Source organism: Dermacentor variabilis, chromosome 7, assembly GCF_050947875.1.
Source record: "Dermacentor variabilis isolate Ectoservices chromosome 7, ASM5094787v1, whole genome shotgun sequence".
Classification (NCBI taxonomy): Eukaryota; Metazoa; Arthropoda; class Arachnida; order Ixodida; family Ixodidae; genus Dermacentor; species Dermacentor variabilis.
Window position 1 is genome coordinate 157569800 of NC_134574.1, and position 14578 is coordinate 157584377.

Consider the following 14578-nt stretch of genomic DNA (forward strand, 5'->3'; position numbering starts at 1 on the left):
TGGCCGTGCACGAGCATGCACCCTTATGTTTTATGTTTTACTCCCTACACCAATCGATCAGTGAGCTGATTTACCATTTAATGCTGGTAATGCAGAGACGCCGGCTTTCTTTGTTGAATTAAAATCAATATAAGCAAAATAGTAAACACGCACCGCGACTGATAATGCGCGTACATCGCGGGTGATTATGCGCATCACATTTTTGCGCCCCCAAGACATATTTCTGCCTACAGTATAGTTACCGATGCACCGAAAGGCTTCACTGACGACCTTATATGAACGAACATGGCGTAAAGTTCACAAAGTGAGGTCTAAAACATCTCGAAATCGTTCCGCAGCACGCGACAGCAATACTTTCAAGTAGCGCCGCGCCGGATCGCCCAAGCCAGAGAGGAGGAAAACTCTCCGCGCGCCCTATCCTCCTCGCCCGATGAAACGGTCTATACCTGTAAACTTGCCCATTTTGTTACACTAACTGTAGTAAACCCACGTTTTAAGGAAATCAATTATTCAAAATATCGCTTTACTTGTAGTCTTCCATGTTTTTGCGTTTCTATGACTCTCCTTCACCACATCTGCTTTTAACAAAGTACTCCTTATAATGAAGTAAATTTTGTGTACAGGTTACTTTGTTACAATGAAGGTTTAGTGTAGTTCTTTGCCAATCCTGGTCACGCTTCCTTTTGCTTGGCACTCATTCCTAACTCTTCCAACTCCATTCTGCAACCAGTTGCCTGCCTCGCGTACTACACGGCCTGCCCAACTCCAATGGTCTGTCTTAATCTCAACTGCACCATCGACTACCTCTGTTTTCTCTCTCATCTACGCCCCTGTCTTACTGCCAAAGTTCGGCCGTAAATTTACATTCCATTTCTCATTATTAGAGACCCGATGTTCACGCACTAAAGAAGTTATGTTTAGGTGCCTATAACAGTCACTGAAGCTGTCATTAAAGGCATATATAGGTGCAAAAAGCTTAGTTTAGGCCTAATTAATATGAACTTCAACTTTGCATCTAAGTATAAATTATGATTTTCTAAGAAACACAGCCCACTAAACACTGGTTTTGTGACATTCAATTTATTTTCTCGATAAAATGGGATGAGGCAAGTTGTGTGGGTTACAATATTTATCTGAAGTAAATCCAGTGTGACTACACACCATGAGAAAAGTTGTGAAAGCAGTGACAAAGAAGCGTCATCTAAAAAATTTCTGGGTTCACATTGTGTCTGGAGAAAAGCAGAAAAGGAGCACTCTCAACATCTACAAAGTTAGCCGCACATACTTGTACTTCGAAACATTCAATGGTCCACTGCCCTCTTCCGGTCAGAACCTTCGACATATTTGTAGTGAAAGCCAAGAAATTTTGACCGAGACAGGTTGAAGTTTCGAACAAACCCTCAGCAGCAGGTAAATGTATATTATAGCGAACGTTTCCTGAACGCCCAAAAATTTGCTCCCCATTCCAGGTCAGAGCTGCACCCAAGCAGTCAGCTTTTTCGATTACGTCGGCTAAATATGTGAAGTGAGCAGACAAGTATGCTAGGTCACCTTGAAGCGTATCATTGTGTAGAGCAGTTTGAGCCCTTAGAGTATCGAGAATAAGCATATTTAAACATATAGGTGAACATGCTTACTGCAACAGGGCCAGTGGCGATAGCTCCGAATTTGGTGTGCAACAACCAGGGAGGAGATTTGATGGTAGCGGAATGAAAAGCCAAGCGTGTGCCGACGTTTTCACATGAAATGACAGGGCAAGTATGGCGAGCGGCTACGGTTGTCGTCGCACACGCCTTGTGCCTTTTCTTGCTTACATGGGGTCTAGTGACCGGAAAACGTATTATACAGTCACATTTTGGCAATGTACCAAACTTCAGTGCCAAAAAATCCTGTTTTCCGAGAACATTTGAACCGGTAAAAAAGAAGAGTAACTGTATTGGGTTTTTTTTTGTGCTTCATTAGAGAATGTTGGTGCCAGAAAATTGTAGGTAATGGGATCATATCAACAAGGTTCTACTGCATAAACAGGATAAGACTAGGGTAAAAGATCGAAAAAGACATTTTGAGGCCCTGACAACCCAATACAGTAAAACCTTGTTAAACTGTACCCGCTTAAACAGTAGTTGCAGTGAAGTCAAATCCCAACTCAGCAGCCATTGAACATAATGCGTTTTGTACCCACATAAAATGTACCAGCTTACTGCGTACGTATCGGTTAAGATGCAGTGCTTCCACTTTTTGTCAAGAAATCATGGTGGTACGGCGGCCTGGCAGAACAACGAGCCTTGGAGATCAGAACAACCTCCAAGCGCAAACGCAGAGGGCACTTGGAAGGGTGAAGCTACATCAACATCAGCATAATTTCGACGCCATGCCAGATTCGAAGCGTTGTGGCCCAAGTTGTGGTGTCATGCAAGCTAGGACAAAAACTGGGTGCTCACCATAGAAGAAAAATTGGACATCGTGCTGTCAAACGTGGCACGCAGAAGTCGGTGCTGGCACGCGAGAGGGATCTACCATTGACTATGGTGTGTGGAAATCGAAATGCGAAGGATAAGTCGGTCGGCAATGCTGCTGCGACCGTCAAAATACGTCAGCTACAAGGTTAGACTTTTCGAGGTTTGACTTTTCGCCATCGTTGCCTCTGTCGCTGCCGAAGTGTCACCTAACGACAGTGATGAGGACGACATGGAAAGCAACGGCCTGAGCTATTTAAGCCTGACACAAGCAGATGCTGCATTTTATGCCAGCCTCGTATGGGTGTTTGCCGAGAAGAGGGGGCTGGTGGAAAAGCTCGCTCATAGCTCGGGCGAGTTTGAGGCTGCTGTCGTCGCTGCTAGCCCGCCGCGGCATCAAACGAAAATAGCATGCTTTTGTCGTGCAAAGTGAATAAATACTGCACGTTTTCTGCCCTTTCATCACACTCTCTCGTAGTTCCGTTTCCAACAGATAAGCGGGCGATGCCACACTATTTCAGTTAAGCGGTACTACCGCTTAGTACATACTTTTTCTGAGCACCAGCCAACTACGGTTTAACGACGTTTCATTGTATAGGCACCAACATCAATGGGCATTTAGAGGCACGATAAAGGTGCCACTCAAATGTTTCCAGGTTGATAGTTCACGCTAATGTATTGAATCGGCACAATAAGGATGCAAGAAAAAAGGCATTTTGCCTGAAGTTCTGGTCTCTGCTGATTACACAGTGCTTAGTTCCTTCTCGAGATCTTTTTTTTTTTTCCCCTTTCTTCTTTTTCTTTTTTTGTTTTTCTAGATTTTCATCCCTGGAGTGTGTCAGTTGCACAGATTAGTACAGCTGGCTTTTATTAATTTGACCTTGATGAAGCCAGTGGGATTTACCGAATTATCCAGCAAGTCGAACTATTAAAGACAGAAAAAGAAAAGAACATCCAAACACACTGCAACAATGTCTGGCAGTATTCACCCATTTCCAAGGGCTCCTAAATTTAACACGCATCCAGTTTTTATGTGTTCATAGCAGAAAACAATGCGCACATAAATCTTCCACGCCCACAACTTTATAACGTAAAAAAAAAATAGTAAGTCTCCGATTCTGGCAATCGGAAATTACATGAATACTGCAGTAGTAACTTTACAGAACAGAAATCTACACTACATATATATCATTGCCAATCTCAGCATTTTATTGCTGTGTACTGATAACGACATGTTGCTCTCCTTTTGGTCCATTCGCTTGATAGTCCGTTTTTCTCAAACTGCTCCACAACAATCGTAAACAGCATGGTGGTCAACGCCCAGGTTAACCACTTCGCAAGTTGGTGACACATTCAGGTCTCCTGGGACACATTCAAGTCTTCAGAGTGTCCAAAGCACAAGATGCGACACTGCTGTCACTGGCCTAGCACGTAAAATAGCTATCCTTAGAATGAGCCTTTGTAGTGAACGCCAGAAGGCGGCGCACCGTCGTCGTCACTTTCGTGCATGAGACCTTGTTCTGCCACCATATTGTGATGACAACGGTAATGATGCTGGGTCTGATGGTAGGCTGCTGCCAATGCTGTGACAGCGCCCTTGGCTTGTGAGAATTGGCATTTTCGACAGAAGACAATGTGTCTTTGACACACTGTTCTCTGAACGCCAACGAGACGGATGCTGCAACGACTGCGGCCACCACTGTGCATGCTTGCTGACCAGTCAAGTTTAAGTTTTCTGGCGAAGGCAAATTTCATGATCGAAATAATGAAGCTTTTGGCCCACAATGAAATGTACCGACACCGGCCTGGAACCTTGGTGATGATCAAACAAACTGAAAAAATCATACTAGCTGGAGTCGAATTAACAGGAGTCTACTGTTTTAATTCGGTAGACCTATTTGTACACTTCTCAAGGGCAACAATCAAATCAGTACATCCTATCAGAAGAAGTATGGCAAATTCTCAAACCTTGAACGACTGCGTGATGAAGTCCAGCGGCCCCGATGACGTGGCGAGCTCAGTCGCAGTGACCGGGATCGCCGCCTGGAACCTCGCCTGGAACGGTACGATGCGCGGCCTCGGCTACGGCTTCTGCGGCGAATCCTGCCGCCAGACGACGACCTACAAAGAAATAATGAGGATACCAGATAAACAGCAACAAACTCAGTACAGCTCATTTTACTTCATTGATCTCAAAAGCAGGGGTGTGCAAATATTCAAAACTTCGAATAATGAATAGACTATTGTCAAATTTCATTCCGTCTTCAAATCCAAGTCACTATTCATAAATTCAAATATCTTTTGAATTCTTTTGAAATATTTCACAACGTCAACTGCGCCCTAATTAAGATAAAGTAGGAGCAGAAATGCAGTAGATTTTCACTGCCGTGGGCATAGTATAGACATAACACATGGCAACTCGTGTAGTGTAGCTGGCTACGTCACTTACGTAGTCATACTTTATAGGCTGTACAGCGATCATTCGCACTCTTCAAGAGCCCTGCGCATTGAAGAAACTACTTCTTCGCTTTTAATGCTCCATTTCTGTTTTTAACTTTCCTGACCTCACCTATACCAATCGATAGGCCATTATTGATGGTTCGAACTTCAAATTGCGTCTCGATCGGGGCACTTTGGTATAGCTAGCATGATCCAGCACATAAAAGAGGGACTATTTTTCCAGTTTCACTTTCGTGTAATTTTATTTCACTGTGGGGGGATTTTTAATGCGACTTTTGGTCGGCCGTGACAAGCGCTCGTAGCTTTCAACACGGTGTTGACGTCAAGCGCAGATGCGCTTTGGAAACAGTGAATTTCGATGGATTCCGATGAGTCTGCGTCATAATTTCTTGATTGTGGTGGCGGCACACATTTGGAAGATGATTTTGAATCATTGGACTTCAGCACAGACGGCGAAAGTGTGTCGAATAGCTACGAGAACGTCAACAGGTATCCGCGGACAGGTTTCGTTTTTCTACTCTGAGGCGTTTCGTCGCTGCCACACTCAGATCTAAAGATATCCGGCATGTTCTAAAGGTCACTGTTCTTATCTGCAGAGTGCCAACGTCGTTTGAGCAAAACCACTTGCCAGTGGCGGAGCAAAGAGTAAATTGTGCGCAAGAAAGCGGCCAGCAGAGGACCTTGGCATTGCAAAATTATTTCGCTCTGCAGCGCCGTGTGGTGGTTCATGAAAGGCGCCACACGAGCGCGACAGCCACTGGGCCTAACATTTTCCTTTATATGTCAAGAACTTCTACAGATAGAAAGCTTACATTTACAGGAAAGTTGTATACAGCTTTTCTTGTTTAAAAAGTATATTTCAAATTTTTTTAATGTTCTCTTGGTGCAAAGCAGCATCTATGTTTCTATGGAGTTTTCTCGTTTCCATAACATAGACTTTTATTAAATAAATTTTTGAATTGTTAATAAATGTTCGCTCGAAAGTAATACCATTAGAAAGCACATTCCTTCCTTCTACAAATTGATACCATACATCTTAATATCAAGCATTTGCTGTAGCAGTAAAAAAAAAGATATCATTTACTAGACTACCCAAGAACTGCCTAATTTCCCGAGGAGAGGAAAGTGTTAATAAAATATGCTTCATAACATACTACATAGTGACAGAAGGTGCTAACCTTACGAACACTGGGATGTTAACCTCGTTTTATATGAATTTTGATAACAGCTATTCATCACTCGAAAACTATTCGATATTCGATTCGATTCTGCTACTGTTGACACGACACACACATATAACGCTAAAAGTGCATCTGCAAAAGTGGACAGGCGCGCACATAGTTTCCAAGACAAGCAACTGCTTTAAAACTAGAAAACGTTTGCAAGGCGTACAAATAAAAGTTCCACTTATTTCATCTATGAGCAAAACAAATAAGGTTATAAGAAAAATTTATCATTTCCATATGCATTTTCTGAATAACCGTGGATACAGTTGCACAGACATTTCAAGAAGGAGAAAGGAGGGAGGGAGTGCACATGATGGCGTGCCCTGCCCCCCCATCACCCATTAACCAAAATATGTAGTTAACCAGGGTCGAATTAATGAGCGTCTACAGTACTTCATGTGCAAAAGAAAAACCATAAACCGGCATGAAAATCATTAGCACATTCTAACAGACCAGGAAAAGCTCTACGAGGGTGACCACTTTCATTAAAACTCAAACAAGTATTAAAGAAAATGCTTTCTCGAGTAGTGTCTCCCCTTAATGCTTCTGAACTTGGAGTTCAAAACTTGATGACCGTCGCTCTATAAACTCCACACGTACCTGGAACTTGAGGAACGCCTTCTGGACGACAGACGCCCTCGGCTCGAACCATGAGATGGGCCAGCATGACGATCCCTAGACCTGCAACAAAAGTCAGCATCGTTCACACATCTGCCAACCTGTGAACTCGAAGATTTTAGGGGTGTGCAAATACTCCAATATTCAATTTCGAATCAAATAATGGACGTTCTAATAATTGGATTCGCGAATCGAATATTCGCAGGTTCACGATAGTGTTGGCTCTTCACAATATAGTCATCCCGTCGTCCCACTACGTGCAACACTTTCAGCCGTTGGAGCATAGTGGATCCAATAGCGTGGCTGGCTTCGCTTCATAGCCCCAATGAGAAGATACTGTTGACACAGCATGAAACTGCATCTTTCGTCACTGACTCTCAATTTTACTAAGATGAATTCCTTTCTCTTCAAATTTGATTTTTCCAATTTCCAGATAATTTGGAAGACGTTGCAGCTCCTTCCATGTAAGAAAAACCCATTGGCGACTGCACTTACTTGCATAAAAGGTGAAACTTCAATAGAATGAAATTTCAATACCATAGACTCCCATTAATTTGACTCCGGTAAGTTAGATTTTTCGGTTCCAATCCTGACCAAAGGTCCCAGCTGGTGCCCATGCATGCATTTCTATGGGCCAAACTTTAGTTACAGTGAAATCTCGATAAACGGAAATTGCTTAAACGTAATTGTCCCTTAAATAGAGCACCATCCTCAAGGTTGGTTGGTTTTGTATTCTGGCAATTATATTCAGCTCTGTCTCTCAGTAAATGGAACTCCTGATAAACAGGAGTTCCAATTTCCCTGGTCCCTTGAGGTTTCGTTTAAAGAGAGTCCACTGTATTCAGATCCTAAAATTGGCCTTTGGTGGATAATCCGAACTTGAGTCGGCACGCAAGCGCCTGAACCCTATGGTGACTCAAATAGCGACCTCTTCGGTGGCAGTGACCGTCTTGGTGGAGCTTAGGGCACAGAGAATGCATTTAGCATACGCCATCTCAGTCAAGAATGCCTACCCTAGGAAATTTCCAAGTAAGAACCGTAGCTCACAATGTCTCATTTTACACAATTCTAATGCTTGCCTTCTTTTTCTGGCAATTTGGGTTTAAAATTGCCTGCTCGGTGCAATCGGATACGAAACCAAAACCGCCATTGCAGTGCTTACATGTAATACAAATGTACTGCGATGAAGCTCGCTTTAGAAAACTGGCTGCTATTGTGCAATAGTACCTATTTTTCTTGCTAAAAAATTGGGTGCACATTAGATTTCTACTTTGTTCAGGAGCTTCAATGTAACTTCTACGTTAGTTTTCTGCTTTAGACACGTAAAAAAAAATTGTGGGGTTTTACGTGCCAAAACCACTTTCTGATTATGAGGCTCGCTGTAGTGGAGGGCTCCGCAAATTTCGACCACCTGGGGTTCCTTAACGTGCACCTAAATCTAAGTACACAGGTGTCTTCGCATTTCGCCCCCATCGAAATGCGGCCGCCGTGACCGGGATTTGATCCCGCGACCTCGTGCTCAGCAGCCCAACACCATAGCCACTGAGCAACCACGGTGGGTTGCTTTAGACACGTAGAATGTGGGTGTGCATTTGAGTCGGGCACATGTTAGATTCTGGCAAATGCTGCCAAATGAATAAGTGGTGTGTTTTGACATTTTTAATGCATCGTGTTTAATTCCACCTGCTGGACAATTCAACCAATATTGTCGGTTCCGTTTGGGTCAAATTAACGGAAGTCAACTGCATAACGAATCAGATTGCCAGTTTGCCAACTTCACTATATCAAAGTCTGTAGTGGTCTTTAATTCTTTCTCAGTCTATAGCAACCTGGACTACACTAATTTCCACATGTCAAGTGGAATCAAGTCTCTTTGTTTAAGGTGCGTCCCTGTTAGCAACACAGCAACTCACCACGCGCCTTTTGGAGTTCATGGACCAGGCGAGATCTGCCTGTCACACAGTACAGAGGATCTTCCAGCAGCACAGTGACGTGGGCACTCAGCGACAGAGGAGTGGTTGTGGCTACGCTCACCACCGCTGATCGCTTTCCACCGATATCGTCACTAAGATTTGTGACGATTGGTTTGAATGTTTGTCCCCTCTGTTTTTGTGCAACCTTGTTATAACAATTATCAGTTATAACAATGGGATTTTTATTAGCACATGAATATGTGCAAAGGTGGGTTGGACTGTATGCGTCCTATACCATAAAATCCCGAGCAAGCGCCCCCACCCGTGCAACTGCCCCCCTGCCCGCCCCCCCCAACTTCACTGCTAATTTCAAGTTTCCACACCGTTCTGGGAAAGCCTCCCCCTCTCCCCACTCAGGAGACGGGGGGAGTGGGGAGGGGGGGGAGGCTTTTCGCACCTCATCTGGACAACACTGGCCTGCCAAATCCAGCTCATGAAAGAAAGTGTCTGTGGCTTGTCTCTTTGTTTAAGGTGCATCCCTGTTAGCAACACAGCAACTCGCCACGCGCCTTTTGGAGTTCGCGGACCAGGCGAGATCTGCCTGTCACACAGTACAGAGGATCTTCCAGCAGCACAGTGACGTGGGCACTCAGCGACAGAGGAGTGGTTGCGGCTACGCTCACCACCGCTGATCGCTTTCCACCGATATCATCACTAAGATTCGTCTGGCTCGCTTCAAATTTGTAGCAGAAGGCGCTTCAGAATGAACCGCCAATGCTCCCAAGCAGCAATGTTTTGCTACCATTGTTGCAGCTTCACCCTTTTCTTGCAATAAATTCACACGAAGAAGAAAACATGCCGATACCTGCGGAGATGCCAGCTGCAATGCAAGCATGGCCAATCCGCGGTTCACTGTCCGCCGTCGGAAGCCATGCACTGCAGCTGAGCTCGACTTGTTTTGAGTGATGAACAGCAATAACAAATATTTCGCTTAATAACGTTCCTGTTCAATAAAATTTTAAATCCATGCCCACACCATTTTTTTTTTTGGAAGAGAGGGGTAAATTTTGTTGTCGCCATCTTGAATTTTGGTGCCGTTCCAGGATTGAACCCTCCTCCCTCCCACACACTTTGCCAGTAACCACGACTTGCTTGAGGGGGGACGCTTGCTCGGAATTTTACAGCAATTCAAATTAACACTCATCCCTTTGCGTCACAAGATATGGCATAATTATTACATGGAAGGGGTCACAGATCTGAACCTATTTACCATAGAGCAGGAGGACTGACATGTTTCTGCGACCACCAGCCTCCACACACTTGCGCTAACGGCCAAAAGCACCACACATGGCATACTAGTGGCACAAAGAAGCACAATAATAAGTGATTTGGTGTAACCCTTACATCAGCTAGTTCCAGGTGTAATACGAGTAGTATATGAAGTGGTTATTCAGCAGAAATCGTGGGACACACAGAAAAGTGAAAATAACAGCACTGCAAAACACACGGAGCAAAACATTTATGACCACGCTACAGTAATACCTCGTTAACTTGAAGTAGTAAAAACCGGAAAAAATTTTGCAGCAAAAATTCGAGTTCTTTCTAAAAAATTCCCAACTACTGACCAGCTTTTCAACAAGAGCTTCTAAACTGCCTCTTCGTAAAGGTTTCAAAGAAAGAAAAACATACCAGAGATATCAACCAGCTCCATTTTGCGGCACTGCCATTTTATTCAGCGCAGGAAAACTGTGTAAGGCTGGTCTGCTTTGTGGTAGCACTTGGACATAGAAAGGCATCCTCGAGCTGATTCAAACATCGCATGAGCCGATCGTTACCGCCGCTGCACTCAACTTTATTTCACAGCAAGCGAAGCATGTTTCTTGTTTTAGCTGATGTAGGCACCTCTCTATGTCCTTCCATCGTTGTCAACCCCTTCACCTGTAGCCGTCCCAGCGATTTCGGCTTCAGTAAGTCCATGCCGCATGCGTTGCTTAGAATATAATTAAAACGGAAATCAAACCTCTGACGGCAAATCACATGCGTTCCATAAAGCAAACAAAACGAACAGTGTCAAACGTGTGTCAAATGCGTGCTGCCACTACGCACGTCAATCCCATCACATGACATGCCACATGGTTGCTTGACAAAGTTGCTATGCCACTAGGTTCAACTTGGCATTCGGGGGAAATGTCCGCTTTGTGGCAGGCGCGGCAGCCTCATGCGAAGCGTGTTAACGTTCTGGCGGCAAAGTTTTTCCACTCTCAGACAAGATTTCGAGATATCCGCAATTTGGCCCAAAAATACTTCCGAGATAAAGGACAATAAATACATGGCACGTATGGGAAATGGTTCGGTGCCGCGGAAAATTTCAACTTAGCCAATTTTTCTAGATGTGCGAGTTCGAGTTAACGAGGTATTACTGTACTTGTGTGGCTTCCACAACATTGCCTGCTTAGTACAAAACAAAGTACAGCCCCACATGATGCTCCACTCCGTAAACCCCTTAGCAACCGAACAAGTCAAGCCCAAACGGACCTTCCTAACCTCAAATGGTCTCGTGACCTTCGCCTGGAGAAGCCACCACTTCCACGACCGCCGTCACCCCTGGAGGACGCTGCGGCAGCCCTGCTTCCCGACGACGAAGCTCCACCGCCGGCACCAGCTGTTGAAGGTCCGCCAGCTTTCGCATGGCCTTTCTTGGCGGCGCCATCATCGTCGTCGGACCCTTCATCACCAAAGCTTGTGATGAAGGTGATCTCACCCATGTTCTGGGGAGATCTAGATCGTGACCGGGAACTTGACTAGGCTCTGAGGAGACCAAAAGAAAAGAAAAATATTCTTGGCAATTCGAAGTGACTCAGTAAAGTGGAAAGTATGCAGAAGCCTTCAAGACCACTTGCAACGAAACCTTCACTTGACTATATTCGCAAATGTGAATGTCACTGAGAACACTTTGACAGAGCCCTTAAAAGGCTCCTCACCAGAGCCCATAGCAAATTTTGGTTATAGGGTGGGTTCTGCCGCAAAAATTTTTCAAATCGGCTCATTAATAGCCGAGATAGAATTATTTCAGAGCCATGAACCCATGATTTCAGGTGGTGTGCTCCACTGCCAAGTGAAACACTCTCTCCACTTGCCCCGTCTAGCCTCAGCAAGTGAAATTCCTTCCCCGCATTCTCCCACACCGAACCTCGAGGATTGCCTGACACATACATCACGAGCCCCGACTTCATTTTATTTCTCTCTCGCTTTTTTACGGCGTGGCGCTTTTCCACTGACGGCATCACGCACGAGCTGTTGTGATTGTCTTGTTTCGCACAGCACCCAAGCACACCTGACTAGCGGTATAAGTCAGTGCGACACGAACACCGAGGCGGATACAAGCGGATCACAGAGCATGATCTCGCGCTGGAACCCGGTAGAAAATGACATAGTTTCAGTGTCTGCATGCGCGACTGCACGACGTGGGATCAAGCAGATGGAACGGAAGTACATCTTTCTTGCTGCGGTGTCAAGTAAAAAAAAAAAAAAAAAAAAACATGCAGACATTCGGTTTGGGTGTTTTATTATTTCTCTAATCTTTAATTTGTCGACTCTAGCAACATATTACACAAATAACAGATGTTGGCTTGAATAGTTCTCAAAGTTACGTGTTACCTCAAGCAACGTCACAGTAAAAACGTGTACATAGGCGCACTAGCGCATGTACGTCATCCTCCGGCTTGGAGCATGGTGGCCGTGAGGAGAAGGGAAAACAGCATTTCGTTTGAAATTTCAGACCTTTCTGCAGGGCGTAGCAATGTACTACTTTGCAGCCACGATTATTGTCACGCATTGTATGCTCTGCGCTTGTCAGCTCAAAACGGCCAGACCTGGTGAGGGGCCCTTTAAAGGGCTGCTAAATCATTCTCAGCTCGAAATTTTGTTATATGGTGACAGCTGTGCACGTCTACAATGAACATAGAGCCAATAAGGCTTCAACTGAGAGCTAGTTGTTACATCACTCAGTAAATTGTGCACACGTTCCTCTGTCCTTTTCATCATCTTTTCTTCGATATACCAGCGTAGTAAATCAAACATACAGCCATGAGAATTTTCCTAAACGATGCCATAATAGGAAAGTTACTGGGGCTCAATGAACAACACTGTGGCCACGGCAGTTTATCATTTTCACTACCTTTATCATGGGCACTTTCTCCTCTTTGCCATATATACTTCTATATGCTCAGTCTTACCAAGTATGTGCCATACAGCAAAAACTACATCTCGTGTCAGCAGAGCAACACATGAGACCAAAAGATTTGCTCCACCTCTGTCCACCCCTGATCGTCCTCCGTGTGACGTCGACTGACTAGAAGCTTCAAGGAATGAACAATGGCACACAATGGACGAGCACCCATCTCTGTTCTCAGAAAACACAGCCAGCTCTCCACCCCATGGCTCTCGTTCCTCATCGGTTGGCCAATCCACAGCTTTTACCTTGATGAATTCATGCACATGATCGTCACAGCATCTTGTACACTATGCGTGTTTATTTAAAGTGCGTTAAAAATGTCGGAGGTTGTTTAGGTGCCCTTCAGGCTTAGTACACACTTGTTTGTGCTGTCACGTAGACAAGTGAGCAATACCACTCGCCTAAAGTTCTGCGTCACGCGAGCACTGCCGTTGTTTGCGGGCACACTTTCTGCCCACCCTTGTCAGCGAGATGAGCGAGTTGAGTTTACACAGCACAACTGTGTGTGTGTGTGTGTGTAACATATTGGCATGAATGCAGTGTATTCAGGCACAGCTTCAGCGCCCATCTGATTGGCTGGCAGCGAACACCGGAATCAATCTCACAGCAATTAGCTGGACAGTGGAACCTTACACTGAATCAACCATTGGAGATGTAGATTTTGTTCGTCCTATTACCCCAGTGAGAGTAAGCCCTTTGGGCTGGTAATTGGGTAGTTTTTCTAAATACCAGCATTTCAACAGCCCCACAGTAGATGGTGCAAGAGCACCTGACAGTACGATGTGCAAGACAGATATGCGATTCTCCAAACACCCCACATTAGCTAGTGCTTGTATAAAACGTGCATTTAAGCTCTTTGGTAAAGGTAGCGCAAACTCTTTAGAAAGTTTTGAGCAGTTATGGAGTCTAACACTTCAGAGTTACCACTGTTCAACATGATATTAACACCTATTTGCCTATCTGATTAGCAGTAATTTGCATTTCTGCATATATAACTTGAAAAATATACAAGATTTTTGGGTGGTTAGAATGGGAGGTATTCAAGGACAACTAGAGGACCCAATCAATTAGCTGGCTACAAATGTGCCATTCAGTTTTATCCCTCATAATCACATTTCTCTGTCGGTAGTGAAAGTCCCTACCTGAATGGCTTGTACGTTGGGCTGGCTCTGGCTGCATAGCTGCAAGAAATGAAGGAGACACGTGCCAACAATTAATGCGCATGCATCCGTGTGCGTCGACAATTTTACGAGGGAATTTCTTTTTGTGCTGCACATGCACAGGGAAAAAAAAAAAAAACGAAACCTTGAGAGAAAGACGGCAAAAAAAATTCCAAACCGACCTTGGTGGGCTGGTGACCTTACGATTCTTGAGTTTCTTCTCCCGCAGAGCCCGCCTCAACCGGCGCGACTTCCGACCCTTCAACCATTGTGACTAAGAGTTAAATTCAATAGCAGCATGTCCCAACAGGTTACACCTACAACTGCCACGTAACGATGATGAGAGTGAAGCACTACAGTCCAATCACAAGGTAACAAACACAGATATAGTAAATAACTGGATATAACAAAGAAAATCCAACATGTTTCTTGTTGATATCAGCACGTAATGAGTGCTTATAACAAATATCTGATATAAGAAAGTATTGTGTCAGAAGTGACTTCGTTATAA

The 14578-nt window shown here is 44.5% G+C and overlaps 1 pseudogene; it reads right to left on the reverse strand.

Annotated features, from left to right (window-relative positions):
• LOC142588257 (uncharacterized) overlaps positions 1-14578 on the reverse strand; it is a 67093-nt pseudogene that overhangs the window by 32568 nt on the left and 19947 nt on the right.